At 41.7% G+C, this 16,921-nt stretch overlaps 1 long non-coding RNA gene across 2 annotated transcripts; it reads right to left on the bottom strand.

Moving 5' to 3' along the window:
• Positions 1-5,545: 5,545 nt before the first annotated feature.
• Positions 5,546-16,697, bottom strand: LOC137466653 (uncharacterized). Of its 2 annotated transcripts, none has more exons than XR_010995260.1 (3): positions 16,581-16,697; positions 15,701-15,846; positions 5,546-6,035 (listed from the first exon to the last, which is right to left on the bottom strand). It is a non-coding gene; the product is annotated as an uncharacterized lncRNA (long non-coding RNA). The 2 variants fall into 2 exon arrangements; XR_010995259.1 differs by having other exon boundaries at positions 16,631-16,697.
• Positions 16,698-16,921: the final 224 nt, after the last annotated feature.

The following is a 16,921-nucleotide window of genomic DNA, read 5'->3' as shown; positions in this document are numbered from 1 at the left end:
TGCACACCCCATGGATGTACAGGCTCAGTGGGTGCTAAATCATGTTCTCCCTGCAGTAATTCATTGCACCAAAATCTGCATGCTCAGGTAGGACTGACAAGACCTCCACAGTGAAGAAACCACCACTGGGAATGGCCTGGCAGTAGGCATCCCTGGGATACACTTGAAAGCAATGAAAAGAGGAATGGGATGAAAGAGCGATACCTTAGATATCATAGAAACACAGAATGGTTTGGGTTGGAAGTGTACCTTGGAGATCATCTCATTCCAACCCCTGGCTGTGGCCAGCACCATCTTCCACTAGACCAGGATTTTCAGGGCCCCATCCATCCTGGCCTTGAACACCTACTGGGATATGAAGAGATCAGAAGTACCCTATGGAAAAACTGTTTCTCAGATAGGCTTAAACCAGCATTAACAGCACAGAAAGTAAAAACTTGCAAAGCAAATGTATGTCGAAAGTAACTGTCCTGCTTTCACCCCTGCTAATGAACAGAGCAGCCATTTCCTGCAGTAGCTGAAGTGATTTTCAAGGATAACCTAGGCAGGCATTTCATGCTAATCTAATCTGCAAGCAAGGGCTATCAGACACTGACACCCCTGTTTGCCAAATTCAGAGTGACTAATGCTTCCCTGACCTTGGCTCCTGTTACCATATGAATCCTCACAGTGCAGGAGAATTGGCAGCGTGACAGCAAGACAGGCACTTCATCTTCAAGGCATTTTATTTAGCATTCCTGTGAAAAGTGGGGGTATTAAGATGCCTGGTTTATAGAGAGGGTAGAGGTGACAAAGGACTGTGCCCTGGGCTGGGGGCCGCCTGCTTTTGGGGCTGGAATTCCAGCTCAGGAATGTCCTAAAATGAAACCGTCTCTGCATCTCCGTCTTGTGGTCACAGAAATGACAGCCTCGTCCTTTTCTAATATTGCAATGTCTTTTTTTCCCCCCTCTTATTGGAAAAATAATCTCATCAAGTCAGGAATCACCTTCATTTAATGTCTTCTCACAGCTTCTGTGAGGCTTTAGTCAGGAATTGTGTTAAAGCACATAGCTGGGATTAACTCCTTGGGCTCCTTTATCCTAATATAAAGCAGAATTTGGATTGAGATCTCCAGCAGGGTGGAGTGCTTTTTCTTAAATTTCTTTTAGGAACTGTTCAAGATTCTAGAACACCCAGGGGAAGCAATTAAAAGAAAAAAAAATCAAAAGGTCTAAAATATTTTTTTTTAAATCCAGGATATTTTCACAATGGCTTGTTAGCATTGTGATCGTTTGCCTGCTTTCTGGGGCAGAGGGAGGCAAGAATTTGATTTCTTTTTTTTGGTAAAGGAATAGTACACACTGTTTCCCTCTGTTGAAAATAGTTTTAACATGAATTAGACAGAAAGATCTGAGAAGCAGACTTCATGTTGAACCAGAGATTTATCCTGTATGCCAGATAGAGAGGTGTCACCATGTTGTTGTTTTTCTCTTTGGCAGAGGGGCCAGGATCCATCCAGAGCAGCTGCCGTCGCTGTGTGTCAGAGGCAGCCTCATCAAAAACTCTTCCTGAGTGGAAGCAGTTGGGTTTGCTTCCAAGGCTTCCTCCCTGGGCCTCCCAGAAACCAGGCTGGCCCGGGCTTAGCTTTCTTTCTAACAAGTGAACCAGTGAGGGAAAAATAAAAGCCGAGGTGTAAACAGAGTCTTTTCTTTTCCTCATATGAACCTGCAAAGCACTGAGTATTTTGACCCTGCTCTAATAAAACACTCGCTTAATGCCAGGCACAGAGCAATTCCTTAGAGTTCACTGAGTATTCACTTAAGATTATGCAGATTTGGGTCAGTACTTTGCTGAATTCAGCCCAGGCCCCTGACCAGCAGCTGCGGGGAGCAGCTTGTCTGTCCTGGGGAGCACACAGGCGGCTCTTCTCAGCCGCTGTAAAACCATTTAGAGCTCAGGCTGGGCTTGATGCGTTCATGGAACTCCCTCTGGTGGATGCCTTCCCGGGATATTTTGTCGATGGAGCTCCTTCGCTGACGCCTTTTTCCTAAGGCAGATTGTTAGCAGGAAAGGAAGTGATGCATTTTTTGTTTTACAAACTAGGATTAAGGGGTTAGATTTCCCTGCAAACCACTGAGACTATTCAGCACTGAACCCCAAGTTTTTTTGTTAACTTCCCCTCAGTCTTCCTCCAGCCTTTGTGATGCTCAACACTGTTGTCACATCGGCAAAAAAATACTAACCATTAATCAGGCCCATATTTTTCTGGCTGAGCAGGCATGGGTCCTGTTCTGCTCCCAGCTGTGGCTTCTTTTCTGAAGGTTAATGGCAAATACAGAAGCAAATCCCAGGGAAAGAGTGCAGTGCCCATGACTCCTGATGCCCAGTGTAGTGCCCTAACCACTAAGTTGCTTCTGTTCCTCCACTGGTTGACTTGTGTTAAATTGCCCAGTGGAGGAAACTGCAGCCAGAGCTGCAGGCTGGTAGTGGTGGACTTGGTGGGATTTGCTGGTGTGGCTTCCCTCAAGCTGTGCTGATGCTGGGCAGATATGCAGAGATCCTTGAAGGTGTTAGAGCTGCTCTGAGGTGTCCATATAGATCTTCGGCAGAGGACGAAATGCAGGCTGATTATGTGTCAGAACAAACCCTTCCTTTCTGTAAAACCAGGACACCACAGGTGTCTAAAATGGAAGCAAGCAACCCAAACAGGTCAATGAGCAAGAAGAATCAGAGTTATGCATTTGCTGTCTTTATTCAATCACAAATAGTTTAGGTGGGAGAAAAGGGTTTAATGAAAACAAAATACAAACCACAAACCACAGAATATTGTCTATATATATCTTCAAAAGTTTTCTGTTGTTTTCACTGCTGCAGTAGCTCATTTCATTGATCAATAGGCTAACTTGAAGATGTACTATTTAGATACAAGACCTGAAAATTAATCCATATTGATTTAAATGGTGGGTTATTCTATATTTCATCAACTTCAAAATCTTTCTTTTGGCTTCTTTTTTACAAGATGACTTTGTGAACTGAGATCTGTAGTTTCAAGTAGCAGAGTTCTGAGGACCTTCATCAGATACATTTAACTGAGAATTCTTCTTTAATGCATGAAGAATTGCCTTATATTTAACAACAAAATATGGAGAACATTGTATAAATTCCATTTGAAGTTTTTATTTTTTTTTTAATATGGCTATTTTAGTTTGTATTCCAATTCTATAATGTTCTCTACAACACTTAGGGAACAATCTTTTCTGGAAGACAGAATTGAAGTAACCCATAAGTGGCAACAGTAAAAAGAGTTATGCATTGGGTCATGAGTAATGGCAATGTCACAGAATATATGGAGTAGATGGGAGGACATTAAAACCAAAATTAAGGCAGGTGAATAATGAGAAAGAATGGTCTACATTCTTAGTCTTGGCCATGATGGGGACTTTAGGACCATAGAAGAGATTGAGAATATCTTTGGCAATGGTTGGAGGAGTCAAGCTCTGTGGAAGAGAGATGAGGAAATGGGAGGACTGGGTATGGAACAGCTGGGGTTACTTCTGCACTCGCCTTGGAGTGAACAGTACTACACCATGAGCAGGATTTCTGACCCCCTATGTATTTTCATTACTTCCCATTCTTTTCCCCCTTATCCCTTTTGCTATCACTAATATTGGTTCAGTTCATAACATTATTATCTCACTCTCCAGCTTTTATTGGTTTAAGAGCCAAAAATTACTGTATTACTGCAAATAAAATATATCCAAGAAAAACAGTTGGGATGCACAGCTCTGTCAGAGCTAGCCTGTGAGCCACTGGACTGGAACATAATAAACCTGCTCAGGGAAATGCTAGGAACTACAATTCAGATTAAAGTAATGCATTAAAAGAAATGTTGGCACGCATGAGTGCAAGTGATCATTTCTCTCCTGATTAGGTTTGAAGATTTTCTAGGTAGCTGAATTTTGAAACAAAGTAAAGGCCTAAGTGGCTACTGAGTACACTGCTATTTTATGTATTTTGTAACACAGTAGATTTGCCAATGACAGTCTTTGATCTGATGGAAATTGTCTCTTCAGTTATCTTGTAACACAGAAAAATTCTATCAAGTATTTTGATACACAAAAATACTGAAATACATACTTAGAGGCAAAACACGATATACAGTTTTGACTTGGCAAAACAAACATATCAACAAGTAGTGCTGGTCCACTGCAGATGAGATTTGGCTATGAATAATGGATTTCATTTCCACAATGATATCCAGGTCTGCAAGCAGAGCTGCACGGCTTTGTGTTGGCCCTTTCCCAGAATAAAAGTGGTCCTGGCTCTTTTCTTCCTTGCTGTTGGAGTCGGAGCACTAGATGCCCAAGGGATGCAGATCAGATCCAAAACCTGCCTGGCATGCATTGCTGGCAACTCCACTCATCAAAAAAACGTGGATTGGCTCATGCCACATAGGCAGATTTGCAAAAATAAGAGTTTCTCTTTCAAATTTTCCTCATGGGCATTTCAAATATTCCATCTTCAAGCTTTTTTTGCTGTAAAAACAAAGATCAGAATGGTTTGGGGTTTGTTGTAAAGATGTGAGAAGATGTTGACATAAAAGAAACATCTGCTGGAGAGGTAAGTCTGTAAGAGGGAAAATACAGCAGTAGTTTGCCTCAGTGAATGTGCCAGTGGTAATCAACAAAGCTCTCAAAGACTTGATGCAGGTAGGTCTCAAACAGGCCACCACCGGGATGTTTGCATTTATTTATCTGTACTTCTTTTGCTTTGTGAGCTGCAGGAAAAGAACACAATCAGCTGTCCCAAAAGAAAAAGTTTTTCAGCTCTTCCCTGTCCAGCTTAAACTAAGATGACCCAAAAAGAGACATTCCACTGGCATTTTCTTCTGAACTTAATTTTCTTGTCTGGTCCTGGGAATGAAAAAAATATCTGCTCTCAGAAAGCTTCAGATTAATTTTCTCTATTTTATTCAGATGTGGGTTTTTCCCCTCATGGTTAGCATGGACCAAACATGGTACACTCACTGATTAGGACATGAGTGGGAGAATGTCACTTGCATGGCCAGAATTATAGCAGCTGAGAGGTTGTTTTTAAACACTCAGTATAGCTGTGGCTCTGATAGATGCCCAGTAGCGTCTTGGTCACATGGCAAAAATGAAATGGTTGAACAGCAAAGAAAAACGACACATGGGTTTGAAAGTTCTGTTAGTAACAGAAGTGTGAGCACTTGTTGGCACTGAGTTTAAGATCAGAAGATCAATTTAAGATTAGAAGGTCAGAGGATCACTAGATCACCAGTTTTGGCCTCCGATATGATGCAAGCTGTAGTGTATGAAGTGTGTGGATTTCTGTGTATGGAGAGCAAAGTCTTGCCTTTGGTGTGCCAAAAGTGTGTCCAGTTTATCATTACAATTTCAAAAGATAATAAATTCAGACAATTCCCAAGGTCCTTGGCTCTTTCTCTCTCTCACCAGGCAAGAAAGATGGTAGCAGTGGCAGAACTGTGGAACCCCAAATCCATTTTGAACTGTGAAAGCAAAGAATGTCAACAAAAATGCAGTAAATCAAATAATAACAGAGAAAGTGCCAAGGAATGCCAAAAGCTACTGAAGGTGTTATCTACAGAAGCATTGCATCAGAAAATTTCAGAAGATTCACTCTACCTAGAAAAATCAATCAAAGATACAGAGTGTACAAAACACTGGTGTTGGATGAGGGTGTGCTTCTTGTTATTAATCTCTGAATAGCATGTCTCCTCTACAAGTTCTGGGACTTCTACCTGCAGATTCTTCTTGTCACAGCTCAGTAGATCCTCTGATGAGGTGAGATTAGACTTGTTCTTCAAACCTCCTGGGGTCAAGTCTTCTGTCTGGTCCTACTTGGGCGGCTTTGCAGCATCCAGAGCAGATGTACCTCAGGAAACACAAGTAAGCACTCACCGATATGAGAACGGTGACAATGATAATGACCGTAGCACTAAAAGCTGGTGATGCCATGTCTTCCAAAATAGTGTCCTCCTGCTGTGGGGAAGGGAGGCAATGCTGTGTCTCACCTGGTGATGACAGAGAAGTCACAAATCAGAAGTTGTGTCAGGAATTGAAAAAAACATTGGTGGTACTTGGAAAAAAAAAAAAAAAAGCATGAAGTAGGGCACATTAGCATTTATCTCTGTTAACTTTACACATTTTAATGCATGTGGGAACACCTGAGCGTGTATCTCTCAGCTTGCTTGCAAGGAAAAGCAAGAAATATGCCTTTTGAGGGCACAATTAATTTGTCTAATTTTTACTGTTAACATGAGATAAAGTGTCTCTGCAGACAGTCAAAAGAAAGTTAGGGGATGACTACATTGAAAATAGATGGTTGTATTTAGTCAAATGATTCTCACACTTGATGTCTTTCATTCTTGGGAAAAGAAAACATAAACCAGCTATTGAATCTGATTCCCTGGAAATATTCTTATGGATGGTGCAAGAATGAAAAAAGAAATTAAAAATTATTGCACTGAATATAAGGATAGGCAGCTATAATACTTGAATTGTGAGGCCTTGAAAATAGTTTTGGAGAAGTTCTCTTCCTGAAGAAAAGTTTGGCGCACTTTGACCTTGATTTATCTTAATCAGTTAATTGAGGCTGCCCATGACAGTGACAATGACCCTTACTTACCCTGGGGTTAGATACTTGCTCTATCCATACCAAATTCTCTAGAACTCTGGACACCCAAGATGTTTCACCTGGAAATCTGCTCCAGACAAGTGATATTATTTAACTGGATTTTTGTTCATGATAAATTCACAAGTGGTTTTTTTTTTTTTTTTCTGAGAATAATGCTCAAAATCAGCTCACATGTCTGGCAGCACCAACTGTGTCACTCTTTTCCCCTCTTATCCAAATCAATGCAGGCACCTCATGCTTCAGAGCTCTCTGGTACTGTCCCCTACTATGGGCCTCAGTCAGGACTGTGCTGAGCATGTTAAGCACATATGTGCTCACCCTGAAATCCCGTGCTTGGGTTAATAATATAGCCAGATTGTTTTAAAATCTGTGTCTGACCCTGCATTCTGTTTACCTTCCCAAACCCTGGTTTATTGACATTTTTGTGTAATTCACCCCTACTTTACAGACAAATCTCACACTGGCATGAATTTTTAAATTATCTGATCACTGTCACAAAGAAAGCCCGTGCTTGATACAGCATGTTTGCCCCTCTACCTAAGCAGTGATATGTCTGATTTTTGCACAGGAAGCCAGACAAACTCCCTCAGCACAGGTGGGATGATTATGCAAGACCTAACTGCAGAATTCTACTCTCAAAGTAACAGCAGAAACAAGTGCATTTTTCCTGTTTGTTTCTAGCCTGGAGCTTGCTTCCTTTCCTTTGGCGCAGATGTTTATTTACATATATATCTATATAAATATATATATTGTATTCTGCATATCTGTATCTCTCTGTTGACTCTATTAGCAAAAAGAATGCCAAGCTGTTATATTTTCCATATGGAATTTCATGTAAATTCAAAGGACAGCACACTGTGCTTTCTACAGGAGGTATCCTTGTGTACATTTCCATGGAGAATCTACCAAAATGAAGAAACGGGAGCTTTAAATAAGATTATCCTTTGAAATCTCCATTAAAATCAGCATTTTAATCCAAAACATTTTTTTTAAAAGGGGCCAGATTTTTCCACTCTTTTTCTTGTGAGTAGAACAGTGATCATGATTAAAATTTTTTGAAGTCTGAAATATGCTGTGGAGTTTATTGGTGTTTCTAGCCTAAGACTTCTTTCTTCAGGGCTCAGGCTAATTTAAATGGGAGGTCTGGAAGTGCAGCCACTACTCCTACTGTGCTGATATCCCACTGATTTTAAGATCATACTAATTAGAGTTTCACCCCTGTTACAATGCCAGACAAAACACTCCCCAGCAAAGCCAGGCTGTGACAATGCCAGCCTTGGTTTTTGCTACAATTAACGTGTTTCTAACTAGGTAAATTTATGTAAATGTCACTCTTTCTTTGTCCTTTTCAAGTATTTTGTTTTTCCTTGCCCTTTTGTCTGGCCTTGTACATGGGCTGTAAGCTCTGCTGTACGAGCACTCATTAAATGGGAGGCCAGTGCCTCAGAACAAGGAAGGTGGGTGGGTGCATGGGGCTGCTTCTTGGTTCTCAAAACAAACAAGCAGCAGCACAAACAACAAGATCAGCCCTCGCATTCAAGTCAGGAAAACAAGGTCGGTGCAAAACGTGAAGCGCTGCCAAAGACCCCAGGCGGTAACACAAGGGTGAGAGACATCTGTGAGTGCCACCAAGAGGGCTTTCCCCTTTTTGTACCATGCTCAGCTGCTCCCAGTATGAGTTTGTTTTTCACCTAACTCATCTGTTTGCGTCTGAATCTCAGCGACCGTGGTGACAAACGCATGGCAACGCCTCCAGAAGAGGGAATGCAAGCGCACCGTGGTTGGTCGTGTCCATCTGGGCTGCTGCTGCCCACCAGCCCTGTCCTTCAGTGCAGAAATGACATGTTAATAGCACACCTGCCCTCCCCACACAGGGGCAGGCTCCGGGGCAGCCAGGCCCTCTGCAAAGGCAGAGCAGAGGGCTGTGCAGGTGTCTTTCTCTGCAGGATTGACTTTTCCCATTCAGTTACGCTGCCTCCAATTTCAATGGCAGAGGGATTGCCAGCTCAGATAGCCACAGTGCTGGGCCCACTCTTCCAGGTCAGACTGATGGGGAGTAAGAGTCCACAGGAGAGGGAATGAGGTTGACATCTCTGCACTTCAGGCTTCTCTTTACACCAAGCTCCAGTTATGTGTCCTCAACACCCTCATAGCTCTGCTCTGACTGCTCAGCTCTTGTCTTTTTTCAAGTTTCTTATGATAAAGCCAGCTTCATCCTGTATTTGCTTGTATTTTCCATGATCCTATTTACACTTTATATCTCAGCCCTAACTTACAATCTTTCCCTGGAATTCCTCTTGAAGGCCTAATTCTCTCCTCTTTCGAAAGAAATCAGCCAGCACATTCTGGATGCAGGGCAGTTCTACTTCTTTCACTGTATTTAAAATTGAGGAGTCCATAAATGTCCTTATTTTCCCATCTTTTAATATAGCTGAATAAAACCAAGCAGCTCTCACACCTGTGAAAAAACAGGCTGCTCATATTTGTTGAATGGCATGTGCTTTGACTATCTCCTTCTCACCTACTAAAAATATGCTTTAAAATTTTTCAGGACAAACCTGCCTTAATGTATTTGATGTGTTACCATGCAAGGATACATGTGTGCAGAATTTTACAGGACTTTTGCTATTTTTTCCTTTTGTACAAACAATGCACTAAAAATAGTCTTCCCCATGAATACACGGAGTGATTTGGAAAGAAGTTGAGATCAGCATTTGAAGGCATTTCTACAAAAAGTCACTGTGAGTACTGTCTGCTGTGTGTGGGATCAAAATGTTTCCAAATCTGAAAGTGGTGGAGTCTCTCTCTGACTGAGGTTAAGTGCTTCTCATCTTAAAAGGTGTTGCTTCTACCAGGACAAATTGATTTGAATGACCCAAGTCCAGAAAAGCTGAGTACTTGGCTTTTTGCAAAGCAGAAGGGATCACCCTATGCAGGTGTGCTGGTGGAACACAGCTGCAGGGTGTGCAAACAGTCTGGGCACTTCAGGATTTTATCTTTTCTAGCGGCTGAAAGTACTGGTTTGACCTGATATTTGGATCTTCCTGACCACAAGGAAGTAGAAGTCTGCATGTTGGCTGTGTGCCAGCTAGGTCTTGTTGCTGGGACTTTGCTAAAATGTGGTGGTAAACAGAATTCATATCTTAGCTCTAGGGAAAAGATCCTGGGATGTTATCTTGAAAACAAACTAGTGATGAATCACTGCTTAAATTCTGAATCACTGACACTAGTAACATGCTTTTACTGAGAGATAAAAAATACTGGTGTTACCCATGAAGTAACATTCAGTAATCATGAAAGACAGAGGACACAGCCCAGAGCTCACCAGCCCTTCTTTCACTGCCTGTAAGTGCCAGACGGTGAATAAGAGGTGGAGTCCAGGAAAAGACTGTGCAAATTCATCCAGCAGCACAAAATACGCCATTTGCCCTACACTGTGGAAGTGCCAGCTGCTGCTGTTTTATTGGCTAAAATGAGATGTAGACCCTAATTCTGCAAGTATCTTTGTCAGATAATTCCGTTGGATTCTTCAGTTCAGAATTTCATTTCTTCAACAGTTTTCATAGTTCTTCATGTTGTTAATATGGGAAAGGGTAAAACAAGGGGTAATGGGACTAGATACTATGAAAACACAGGCCTGGAAAACACACCAGACTCATTTTGGAGATGTGTGTCTGGCTTTCAGATGGGAATCATTTCACATGTTGAGAAAACTAGGGAAGGATGGCAATTCATACATAACAGATTGTTTGAATATACACACAAATATACAGTATTTGTATACATTTTTATGTGTGTGCTTAGCTGAGGAATGCAGATTTTGTAGCTTTTTTTTCTCTTTGAGGACAAATGTAGCATGGCTATTGAACATTTTTGTTTGGAAACCTTCTTGTGCACAAAGACTATACGCAAAGTCCCACTCCACTGTAGAATCAAAAACAAAGGCAACCCATTAGCCATTGCTCAAATTAAAGACAATTGAGCAAATTTGCTCAAAAATCCAAGTACTCAACCCACAAGAAGTTTGGCTTTCAGCCACATGCTAAGGTCAGGTTTGTTGCTGCTCCCTTCCTCTTGGCTTTGTTTTTCCTTTGGGACTGCAGCTCTTCGAGGCAGACCCAAGCACAGCAGTTGTGTTCATGCCAACGCTTTCCTTGGGCTGATACTGATATGGGGCTGGCACAGACTGGACCCCTGGATGAGTACCAAGGAATGTACAAGTGACATATATTACACAACTGTGTGCCGTGCTGGGCTCAGGGATCATTCTTTGAGGACAGGCAGATGTCTTTAGACCTGGACTGTCACTTTCTTGAGTCTTACCATAAACAAAGCTACAATTTATCTTCCTAATGAAAGAGATAGGTGTTGCAGCTCTCTGCTCTTCCTCAGACTGGAAGAGGGAAAAGAAATGAAGCCCTGGGAGTTGGTAAATGTCTGCAAGGTCTTGCTGTAGTGCAGGACTGAACTAGCTGACTTGCATGCCCAGAGGACTGGGTTGTGTGCCAAGTGAAATCCGACAACCACATTTTATACAAATCATGTGATTTTTCATTACTAGGAAATGGGCTACAGGAGATCTTTAAGAATACACAAGGGCAAAATTCCTTTGGTGCTCAGTGGAAACACACAAGTTACAGTATGTTCTTTACTCAGATGTGATAATGGGAAGATCAGGAGTTATCTCCCACCTTGAATGCAGCAAAGGTATATGGCCCTGGAAGGTACATGCTGAGGCCATGTGGCTCCCTGTAAGCACATGTGTGCCTCTAAGCCCTTTCCCACACAGAGGGCCTTTTAGTCTCCCATTTCCTCACACAAGGTGGATTGTATGCTTAGGCATTTCTGGCTGGTAATCAGGCACTGTAATCCTTCTGTCACAAAGCTGTGTGCCAAGAACATCTCACTAGATCAGGCAATTAGCAGTAAAGTCTCCAGCTGTTCTCAAAAGTCTCTGACTGCAATTTTCTCTCTCCAGCCCTGAAATTCACCCTGCAGCTCATCAGAGCCAAACACAGCCATCCTTCTGTTCATCAAATCCTTTTTAGAGGCATGGAACCCCTCTTGGCCTGGGCAAATGGCTGTCCTCAGACACTGATAATTTGACAATGCCTGTGATCCGAAAGAGTGTGCTAGAGGAGCAAAATACAATAACTTCAGGTAGCGGATTGCCCAGAGCTTCTGCATCCCACATAGCTGGCAGAAAGTGGCTCTCTGTCTATCTCCACCGGGTGTGAGGCATTCAGTACAGATAAAGGCAGAAAAATAAGGGGTTTTGTCCCAGATGTGAATTAGCTGCATCTGGGCAAATAAACTCAGCAAGGAGGAAATCCGAAAATGTTACTAAGTTACAGTGGAAACAGAGGAGGAAGTGAACGTCCTTGAAAAAGAAGAACCAAGTTCTTTTGTGGAACCAAGATGCATGCTCAGGGCCCATGTACCATCAGGCTGGTGGTATTAAGGGTAAGGAAATACAGAGGTATTTAGTTGCATTGTGCCACAACTGGTGATTGATATGAAGCACATTACTGCAGAAGTCATCACTCCAATTAGCACTGAAATGCAAAGATAGAGCCCTCACCCAGAACTGTTCATAAATATTTTGCCTTTTATTTAAGAGGATAGAACATAAAGTTTTCATGAAAGTCATTAAACATCTTATGCCAACTTATTTTTTCTGTTAGAGTTTTTGTTGTGCATTTTTACATTAGAGCCTAATAGCACATTGGTTTGCAGATAGTATTGCAAAAGCCAGACCCTCCACAGCTGCTACAGGAGGAACAGGAAAAATAGCAGCCCCACCATGTATCCAGCTGAAGTGGAATTTTACCTTAACACTGAATAAATTACCACAGCTCTATACCCATGACAGGCAATATTGCATTTTAATGGCTGGTAGGCAAACAGTAAAGATGCCAGGACAAACACTGGGCAGCAACAGAGATTTTTTTTTGCCCTTTCTCTTCAGCCATCTGTGACACAAGAGTTCTCAACCCCTTGGAGCTTGTCCACAATATTCAGAAACCTAGAAACACAGCCTAATACTTTATTTTTCAAACCTGAACCAAGGAGAATGTGAAAATCTCAGAAAGTGGCTGTGTTTTTGACTAAATCTCCATAGCCCTCCTGTCTTGAGGAGGACCTTCAGCAACTGAAGAATATAACTAGATGTATCTTACAATATCTTACAATCAAAACTAACTCCCATGATATATCTCTTTAACTCCATACTCCATATTACCATATTATTAACTGGGAAATGGCTCTGGCTTCTTTGAAGCAAAAAAAAAAAAAAAAAAAAAAAAAAAAAAAAAAAAAAAAAATTCTGTCCAAAGAAGAACTGAATAAAAAACTGGTCCATCCAAATGTATCTTGTTTACTTAAGATATTAATCTAAGCATTCAAAAAGGAACATGGATTTCTGTAAATTAAATTATAATTTGATGTAGGGGGTTGTTGCAGCAGAGCAGTTGTCTTTGAACCGTATGACTTCACTGCTTTTTGCCTTTTGGCTTCTTCTTCATCTCTGAGGCCAAATTTACTTAAAATAGGGTTACTTATGCTCAGACAAGCTGCAGTTGTAGAATAATATCATTTTTAGAGGTAAGCACCAGGAATATTTGGCAGCTTCAGAAGACCAAGCAGTACCAGGAGAACCTAAGCTCTACAGGGTCCTTCATAAGCCCAAACCTGTGGACATAGAAAGTCAGGACTGGCTTTCCAGCTTGTATGGCCCCGCATGCCCACTAAGAGCACTGAATACAAACAGAGGAATCCAAGTTTCCAGCAGCAGCTTGCTTCATTCTGGAGTAAGAGAGTGAAATGTATGGCTATGCAGGTGTGAAGCAGTAATCAATCATTAGATTATTTACAGCAGCCTTCCAGCCCCTTTTCCACCTTCCAGCAGCTAAAGGGGATGCAAGAGAGATGGAGAAGGACTTTCCACAAGGATGTGTAGTGACAGGACAAGAGGGAATGCTTCAACCTGAAGGAAAGTAGATTTAGATTTGATATTAGGAAAAAAAAAAATCTTCATTTTGAGTGTGGTGAGGCACTGGCACAAGTTGCCCAGAGAAGCTGTGGATGCCCCATCCCTGGCAGTGTTCAAGGCCAAGGCTGGATGGGACTTGGAGCAACCTGGTCTAGTGGAAGGTGTCCCTGCACATGGCAGTGGGGTTGGAACTAGATGATATTTAAGATCTGTTCCAACACAAACCATTCTATGATTCTATAAGTGATTCTATGGCAACCAGAATGCATTAGATAACTACTAGACTTGACATTATTTTCGTTCCAACACAAATTCTTTTTTGGGTCTGTCCTGGGGTGACAGGACATTTTCATGCTTTGTATCCCAATCGTGTATTCCTGTTCCCGTGCTCTCAGTTTGTTTTGTCTATGGCCGTGTCCCTCCCCCGGCTGCTTGCTCTGGCTTGCTGCTGCTAGCTTTAGGCTCGCTTTGCTTGCTCTACTCTCTTGCTTTTTTTGCTTTTTCTTTGCTTGCCTTATTTTGCCATTTTTCTGTTTTTGTTTTTCCCTTGCTTCCTTCCTCCCCTTCCCTGAAGACATCCGACCTGCTTCGGACCTTGATTCGGGAACGTCAAGGAACTCCTCCGGAGTCTGCACTACAGAGAAGCTCAGCACCCTCCTCAGCAGACTGCCCAAGCCGTTCGGCTTCTCTTGGACTGGTGAAAACGTTTGTTGTCATCTCGGGCTGCTTTTCTTGTGTTGAGGAGTGTTTTTTGTTCTTGCTTAATAAACAAGTTTTTTCCACTTTTCCTCCGAGGAAATTCCTCCCGAACCTGGGGGGGAGGGGGGGGAGTTATGGAGGTTTGTTTCCTTTAAGGGGCTCCTTTGGAGATTTTCCCCTAATTTGTCCTAAACCAGGACAGGGTCTTATCTCCAGGAATGAAGAACTGTCTCAAGAAAAAAATTTGTAGTGCATAAAGTTCTCAAAGATGCTTTTCAAGCATTCTCTTTCCTTCCAGTATTACTTTTCCTCTCAGATCCTGTAAACAAATTGCTATTCATTTACAGAACCACACACCATATATAGAAAAATGAACAGATACCACAACATTAATTTCCATGCAAGTATTCAAACCCTATGCCTGCTTTCAGCTGGTCTGCTTTTCAAATTGCCAAACCTTTCCAATTATCCACTCCATATAATAATCTTTCTGCTTAGCCTAGCACATCAGCCTCTCTAAGGGGAGAGGCAGGTGTCCTCTATCTCCAACAAGCAGACAAAATTCATTTAACCGGAGAAAATCAGTGACTTTGAACATCAGTTCTATTAAAGCAGCAACAGCAACCAAAGAAACAAACAGCTATCTGAACAGGCTTTATCTGATCCTTTTCAGACTTCATCTGTCCCCCTTCTGACTCCTGAAGCATAAGATACATACTGAATGAATCAGTGAGTTTATCCTGATGGCAAGCAGAGGGATAAATGTAATTTGTAACATGGCAGTCACTTCATCCTGGGATGGGTGTTTCTGACACAACTGATGCAAGTGCAGGCAGGGCTGCCTCAAATTGAGATAAATTCCACCCTTACTAATACAAAGGCACAGGAACTAAAAGGTGATTTTATAACGGTAGTAAGAATCACCATATGATGGTGATTAAAGGTCGTCTAGTCCAATGCCTCTTCAATGAGCAGGAACATCTTCAACCAGAACAGGTTGTTCAGAGCACCATAAATGCCTGGGACAGAAACAGGACATGCTCTGTGTTTATAGTTATAGCAGAATATCAAAGATGCAATGGAAGAAAAGATGAAGAGGTGCTTTACTCTGGGCTGTTCATGAAAGGGACAAAAATGAAGGACACCCAGGCATGTTGTGACTGACAGCATCAACTACCTTTGGCTCTTCTGTCAAGCAGGTGGTCATGAGAGTTGCACATTGAACTGTGGGTCTAAAAATAATGCACTTAACTGTCTCACTTTTCCACCAGTCCCCTCTGCAGAGTAACTCAGAGTACTTATTTATTGAATATTTTCTCCTTTGCACTCTTAACTGGAGAGGATATTGTTACCTGTGTGTGCCTCAATATCCAAATAGAGGGTTTGAAGCACTGATAGGTGTTTGCTGTTATTTTTCACCTTCCTTTCAAATGTAAAATTCTGCAGAGCCTTTTCACTCCATTTCAATGAAGACTCTGCTTCTGGTTCACATTTAAAACTGTTGTGAAGGAAAAAAGTGCCATTCAAGAGGAAAGGTAATGATCTCATACTAGAAGACTCAGATGGAGTCTAAGAAGGGGCACAGGTTGTGTTGCCCCTTTTAATGCAGTATTAACCAGCAAAATTTGTTTAGAATTGTATGAGTTTTTGTTGCAGCTTTGCTGCAGCACTGACCCAGTGAGCAGTCCAGGTTAACACCCTGCTCGTGTGGGTTGCAACTGAGCAGCACAAAGGCAGTAATGAACTGACAGAAATAGGGAGTAAACAGGTCATTAATTAAACATTAATGACATAATAATGATTATGTTACAAATAGTTTTGAAATCTAGCCACATATAATGCAATCTAATGGCAGTGCATGGGGACATAGAAACTAGCTATGTATGTATTACATACACAGAATATGTAATTTTAAATTTCAGAGGGACCATGTGCCATGAGGTAATACTATGAGTAATAGGATGAAGTTATATATAGGAAACTTTACAATGAATTACGGGAGAAATTAATTAACTCTGTTGAGGTAGTTTGGAGTCATAGGTTCCCAAAGGAAGCAGGAAAGTCACAATTTATTTGTCATCTAATACCAATGTATTATATATTCTAGACAGTGGATGGTTGAGACCAGTCCCTTACTGGTCTCTGGATTACAGTAGATATCTAATAGAGTATTTTAATCAACTCAGCTTTCCATGAGCCTATTCATCTAAAGGCTCAGACTTTCTAGCATACCTGCATGCCTAAAGAAACATAGAGCTGCCTAGTGGGATTTTTAAAAGCACCTTTGAAGAAAGATCTTGTGTCCTATCTGCCTTGTCTTTGGAGTGTAGTCTCTAATGCAACAGTTAAACCAAACTTCCAATGAATAAAGTTACCTTGGTACAAACATTTTTAGAGAAATGGCAAAAAAGATACTGTGTTGGTTCATCCCCCCCCACCCCCTCCTCAGGTCTGCTCTATGATTTCAGGTATTCCTGCTAGGCCTTGGCCTTTGTGTAAGGAGCTGGGTGGGGAAGTGTCCCTTGATCATATCAGGTACTGCAGATGCCTGGGTAAATGAAGGACAAGAGCAG

Source organism: Anomalospiza imberbis, chromosome 2 (assembly GCF_031753505.1).
Source record: "Anomalospiza imberbis isolate Cuckoo-Finch-1a 21T00152 chromosome 2, ASM3175350v1, whole genome shotgun sequence".
Taxonomy (NCBI): domain Eukaryota; kingdom Metazoa; phylum Chordata; class Aves; order Passeriformes; family Viduidae; genus Anomalospiza; species Anomalospiza imberbis.
The sequence above is the reverse complement of the archived record's forward strand: the minus strand, read 5'-3'. Positions and strand labels throughout refer to the sequence as shown.